The sequence below is a fragment of the Garra rufa genome, chromosome 12 (assembly GCF_049309525.1).
Source record: "Garra rufa chromosome 12, GarRuf1.0, whole genome shotgun sequence".
NCBI lineage: Eukaryota > Metazoa > Chordata > Actinopteri > Cypriniformes > Cyprinidae > Garra > Garra rufa.
Window position 1 is genome coordinate 17,558,910 of NC_133372.1, and position 7,273 is coordinate 17,566,182.

Sequence of the window (7,273 nt, forward strand, 5' to 3'; positions counted from 1 at the left end):
CATTAGCTTGGGATTCTGTTAGTGATAGCCTACTTTAAAAGAACGATGTAACATACTATCTCTCCGGGTAGCGGGCGAGACGCTCCGGTTAGCTTGCTCCCGCATCTGTGTGCATGGTTCGGTTTTAACGTACACGGAGCCGCTAATTCAGCGATAGTAGAAATCATTGGGCTCTTGTTATATATATATATATATATATATATATATATATATATATATATATATATATATATATGAGAGCTATATTCACGTTTACTGTTCGACTTTAATGAACTTATCTGCAGGAGATTTTTAACCCATCACAGCAAAAATGGGAGAGTTGAAATTTCGGTGTTAAACATTTCCGAGTTGATTTTAACACCCAAAGAGTAATTTTAACACATTCAGAGTAAAATGGTGTTTGGTGTTGGAGTTATTTCACAGAGTTATTTCATCAGTGTTAAAAAAACTCCATAGAGATGTAATTCGACTCCGCCATGCTTCGTCACTGCCACTGCTGAAATGAAGACGCCGCCATTATCTTCCAGTGTGTTTGAAAGGTTCATTAAATAATACCTTAAGCATTTATAATTTGGTGCTAATTCAATAGCAGATTTTACAATATTATGTGCTGTGGAGCGAACGCACACTTGTTTATTGCCAGGACCATCGCCGAATATGAAACATTTCTTTATCTTTTTCTTAATAAAAAGCGTGCGGTTAAATAACGTTAATCGGCACTGGAGATAAAGTATGGTGCAGTTTACAGTCGACTGCAGCGTGACAAACACTGACGTTATTGCTGTCTGTATATTGTAATATAATATAAGCTATTATACATCCTGACATCTTTTAATTTCTCTTACAAGGATGTGGAGGAGCTCGACGCAGACCTTGCAATGCAAGTGATGAAGATTGCTATCGTTGGTGATGGGCGTGCAACCATCATAGTTGAGGGATCCAAGATCCTGGAGGGGATTGATGTCGCCAGATCCTGTGCTTTGCTGATGGGAGTAATCTACGCTCTTAACCTTACCTATCCCAAGCACTTGAAATTTACCTTTGAAGTATTTCAGAAGCTATGCCTTCAGCTTTATGGACAAAAAGCCAGCTCTAAAGTAATGAATCTCAAGTTTGGTATTTTCTAGAGCAGACTTGATCGACCTTTCGTGAGGGAGAGTTTCACATCACACACACACACACACACACACACACACAACCTGTTCTTTTTTCTGCATTTCTGGTGCCACTTCATGCATTGGGTTTTACCAAATTTTAAGACACTGTTCTTCATAAGCTTCTGAGTTCATGTTATGTGTCTAGCCTACAAATGCTGCTGTTTGCACGTTTTTAAAGGGATAGTTCACCCAAAAATGAAAATGTGATGTTTATCTGCTTACCCCCAGGGCATCCAAGATGTAGGTTACTTTGTTTCCTCAGAAAAACACAAATGAAGATTTTTAATGAAAACCGGCGCAGTCTGCCAGCCTTATCATGGACGTGGATGGGCACCAAACCTTTAAAATTACACAAAAACATGCACAGACAAATCCAAATTACATTCGTGACGATACATTAATGTCTTAAGACACGAAACGATCGGTTTTTGTGAGAAACTAAACAGTATTTATATCATTTTTTACCTTTGATACACAGCCACGTCCATCTGTCATGAACACGAGATCATCATCCGGCTTGTGACATGTGAACGCGCTCTGGCATAGTATACGCAAACGCCGGAAGCGATCTGTCGCATGTATACGACACTCATTGTTTACACAGAGCACAGAGATTGTGGGTATAGCGGCTATTCAAAATGGTAATTACTTGCGCGTATCCTGATTTTTTACACCGATTTAAAGCTAAAAGATTACGGTTGCTTGCTCAAACTCATCAGGGACTTTTCACTGATTTCCCCTTACGGTGTTTGCGTATTATACACCAGAGCGCGTGCACATGTGACGTGACTGATGGACGTGGCTGTGTATCAAAGGTAAAAAATTATATAAATACTGTTCAGTTTCTCACAAAAACCGATCGTTTCGTGTCTTAAGACATCAATGTATCGTCACGAGTCGCAGGGTGTAATTTGGATTTGTCTGTGCATGTTTTTGTTTACTTTTAAAGGTCTGGTGCCCATCCACGTCCATAATAAGGCTGGCAGACTGCACCGGTTTTCGTTAAAAATCTTCGTTTGTGTTTTTCTGAGGAAACAAAGTCACTTACATCTTGAATGCATTGGGGGTAAGCAGATAAATATCAAATTTTCATTTTTGGGTGAACTATCCCTTTAAGGAATTTGAGCTGTGGTTAATTTTTCCCATGACTTCTGTGTTCCGAGGGTATTGGTGTGTTTTGAACTTCATATGCAGTGCCCTCTTTAGTTGCCGTTAATCTGGAAGGTGAATAGTCAAATATTGATAAGAATAAAGATGATTATGTAAGAGTACTGGAAAAGTTGAATGAAAGAAGCTTTGCTCATTTTATGTTTAAATGACTACATTTAATGTACAGCAATCTGTCAAATCTTGTTTTGATTCACTTTCATGTGTTCAAGTCAAAGAATGGTGATCCATGTACTGGGATTTACTACATTTTATTACACTGTTCCTCATAAGTTTCTGAGGGCATGCTGTTTTGTGTCTCAGGAAAATGTAGCCTACAAATCTTGCTGTTTGAAAGTTTAAGAATTGTCCTACTGTTTTTACTGTCAATAAATAGGTCTAACTCATTTGAATAATACTGTCTGAATATCCATTCTTTTTGAGCACCAGGAAAGAGTCCCTTAGCTGCTGTCCAGGTGCTTGGTTTTGACATCGCCCTCATGCCTCTAAATACTCCTAGCAACCTTTCAGAAGGTATTTTGCATCTCCTTGCTGTCAGCTGATTTCACTCAGCCACCTTCAAACCACCAAACAAACAAACACACAACATCCTCATCGTCGTCAGATTGAGTTATAATCATTTAACTGCTTCTTGCTTCACAAAGACAGCAAGGTTCTGTAGCTACACCTCATTTCTGGGGGATCCTTTTTCTGAAGGTCATGACACAAGAGCAGACACAGCACATGGTAACTTAATTTCATTTGGAAAAAAGTCTGATCATCAAGTATCCAACTGTCTTAGAACCTCGACTTCTTTGTGGGCAGGCACCACCATGGAGGAGCCCGACCCACAAGGTACTCAAGGTTATGTTACAACCAAACGACCAAGGTTATCGTTTTTAGAGACTTAGCCTTCTGGGAAACAGGAAAATGCCCTTATTATAGGAATCTCTTGCAGGGATCATACTAATTATTAAGTTCATTTTATTTAGAAATTTGTTTTATTGTGACCAAAAAGCTACTATACCATACCTAAAATATCATGTTGGATCAACTTAAATACTTGCATGTATGTTGATAAATATTAAGTTCATTTTAATTAGAAATGTATTTTATTATGACCAAAAAGCTACTTCACCATGCATAAATATCATGTTGGATCAACTTAAATACTTGCATTCTTGTTGACAATTATTAAGTTCATGTAACTTAGACATATGTTTTGTTGTGGCCAAAAAGCTACTTCACCATACTCAAAAACATTGCTTTGAATTAATGTAATTCTGCCAGCAGTTGGCTTAACTTAAAAATTCTAGTGGAAAACGTTAACACATTTTTTTATGTCGAACTAATGTTTTATTTTTTAGAGTGTATGCACGGATTACTTCCTTGTTTAGTCAAGCCAGCTAAGTCATTTCCGGTCAACTGTACTGTGCCGTAATATGAGCGTACTTTGTTCGTTTTCTCTACATAATCGATTCACAATCGAAGAAAAGTGTTGTTTGTCTAAGAGGACCAAACGTCCATGTATACCGTTTCAAGAATGACAGATGCCAGTTTAAAAAAATTTGCGAGTAAATCGGCTAAATATGCACGAGTCATTGCTATGATTGACAGTAATAACCGGACCAAACAGCTGACAAACTGATGTCAAAAAAGAGCTTAAATGATTCAGACTAAATTCAGATAACAAAACTACAGCAGTAACAAGTTTGTGTTGGTTAAATATAGGCTATTTGATAGATTTTACAGTTCAAGATAAAACTTAAAAGATGTAGTTATTCAATTTAATAAAATATTTAAAATTCCTATCGATTCATAATTAGTGCATTTTTTTATTATTATACCATAAATATTTAATGTGTTTGTAGTGAACTATATATTAGTATTTACATAATTCACCCTTATAGGCTGTTTGTGTGTGAGCTTAATGACTTTCTGCACTTGCTATACTATAAAAGTAAAAGGTAAAAGTACTACAATTTATTATACTAGTATTTTATAATAAATCGAAAGCAAGACGTCTTGAAAAATATAGGGAGAGACGGCTGCATAATAAATAATCCTATGCTGCCATCTATTGGTTATATGGGGTAATTCCATATTATTTTAGCCAAAAATAGACGTCGTTTTCCGTGAAGTCATTTTTTCCGATGCCCTTTTTATGAATGAAAAGTGAGTCCTTGAAGTACATTTTATTTCACAGCTGTAGAGTTAGAAAATAATAAAGGCTTTGAAATATTGGAAGATTTTAAAAATGTGTTCATGACTACAAAGGCAAGTTAGTGATTATCAAGAATACGATTAAGATGTCCTTGAAGAGAAATATGATAGCTGGCTAACGTTAGCCTAAACAGGTTATGATAGTGTTTAGCTGTCAGCATTTAAATGTACAACTATGCAGATACGGTAAGTATGAGATTAGCAGGCTCCGCATTTAAATTATATGTTGTTAAATAATATGAAACTGAATGTTCATGCCGCTAACATTGTTTATAATGTTGCAATTATAATTTTTCTCAGTTTCTGATAAGAACGAGGCACTAGATCAGTCTCAAGAGTGTCCACCTAATATATAGCACATATAAAATGAGCTTCAACGGAAGTTTACGAGCTGGCTTATCTTTATGCGGAAGTTCTAAAGAACGCTCCGTGCATAAGGTCAATTCGAAATGCAACTGAATGCAGTCGGAATCCGCCCCCAGCACCCCCAAAATAGTCTCCAAATGTTGATTACAACAAGGCAACAGACAGCATTCAACACCCCACCCCACCCCCACTCTGCCATTCATAAACATTTCGCTCTTTATACTGCATGCCGCTTAACGCTGATGCCTCATATACTTTTCAGAAAACTGGAAAAAAAAAAAAAAAAAAAAAAAAAAAAAAAACACTTCCCTTTGGTTTCCCAGAACAGACTTAAGCCTATTCCAGGCTAAAATGATGTAAATCGGAGCTGTTCAAAGAGGAATAAAAAAAACTTGTACTGATCGTTGGTCGGAGATTCAACCCGCAGTTCGTGACTGGAAGCTGTTAAGAGACAGACTTAACAAACTTCTCCGAAATAGAAGAACTACTTTTCCACTTTAAAAAAAAGAAAAAGAAAAAAGGTGGAAAAAAAATTGCATAACTCACTGGAGCACTTTTGATACTTAACAATTGTATTCGTTGTCAGTCATATAAGCTTTATTGTTTTGAAAAGTGAGCCTTCTGTTTATTTGTCTAAATTATTTTCTATATTAGGATATAATACTAGGCTATAGTATTTACATGGACATTAGGCCAAATCTACATGGGTTTCTTCCCTTTCACTTCAATTAGTTTTTAAGAAAAAAAAAACTGCATGGGCAGTGCGCCATCATAATGTACAGCATCAAAAATGTAAGAACAAATCTAAAGACAATAATAATAATAATAATAATAATAATAATAATAATAATAAAAATAAAATTAATTATTAACACTCCTAAAAGTACAGTATAGTGCAGGTGACCTAACCCTAGTAGATACTTTATTTCAACTTTTCAATTATTTCATTAATTTAAATAAACAAATGCCTTTCCGATGTGATATAAGTGAAAAGGGAGACGATTTCGAAAATGATTTCACCAAAAGGCGGACGAGAACTCGGGTCTCCCGCGTCAAAAACGATGTGTTACTCGTATTATCACTTGCGCCACTGAAAATGTTGCACAATAGCCGTCTTTTGTAATATTTGTAAATATGGCCTATTTGCATTGTGTAAAAACATTAAATAAAAGGCACCAGACTACAGAAAATGGCATATACTAAAGTATTTTTTTTCTGGGGGAGGACCCACCCACATTTATTTTGCTTCCGACGCCCATGATTGATGATGAAGTATAGTCTATAGGATATAAGTGCTTTTCCAGTCCCGATTCCACGAGGTTTTATTCCGCATCCACCCGCTCCCGCTATATTAACTATATTCGCCCGCTGCCCGCTTAGAATAAATTTCTAAGCACCAAAATCGCAAAAACAAATCAAAATAATAATAATAATAATAATAATAATAAATAAATTAATTAATTAATTTTTAACTCTATAAAACCTGTAGTTTATATTTATCCTCTCCATTTCTATTTCTCTCTACTCAAATTAATTGTCAGTGTATCTAAAATTGTGTATCTTAGAAAAAGAAAAAGACGAACTACCTCTTAAACATGCATATCTTAATTTGATGTTGCTTTAAAACGCTGAAATATATAGGCTAATGTATTTTATTCTGAAGGTGAAAGTTGTCGAGTTATTTAACTGCCTGCGGCGCCGTCAGGATCACTTTTTTTCCCCCTTTAATTAAGTGGATACAGCTTACAATACTCCTTCAAGAGTACGGGATTGCTCAAAACTATGCTATTTTACATATTTCTGTTATTTGTGTACAATCACAATGAAAAAACAGATGTGTATGCTATTTGTAAAAAAAAAAATGGAAACAAGATGCTGGTTTAAGGGCGCATCACAGAAATTGCCTACAATTCTGCATATAGGCTTGCTACTTATTAATTTTATTTTATTTCGTTTTGTTAAATTATTATTCATTAAGAAATTTATATTTCGCATATGGGCATTTTTATTTATTTTACATACAGCTTTTTTGGGGGTTTTCTCTGTGCATAAGCTCTGCGCATGACGTTCTGATGTTTCTGCTGCTTTTTGCTTGTGTACAATTAACCCCTCAAAACGAATTTAGCTGTTATTAATGTGTCACAGCCACGTTTCAATTTAAATTTAAAGTTAATTTAACACAATCTGGTCGTTAATAATAACTAAACGCGTCGGTTGTCGTTTGGAAAAAAAAAAACAGAAATTAACATTTCTATTTTCAATGCAGTCTAATAAAAGTTCATCAGGAAAAAAAGAAAAGAAAATAATAATAAAACTGCTCCTGCTTATGAATAATTTTTTGCTTGATGATGAAGTATCTAAATAGTCTATAGGATATAACA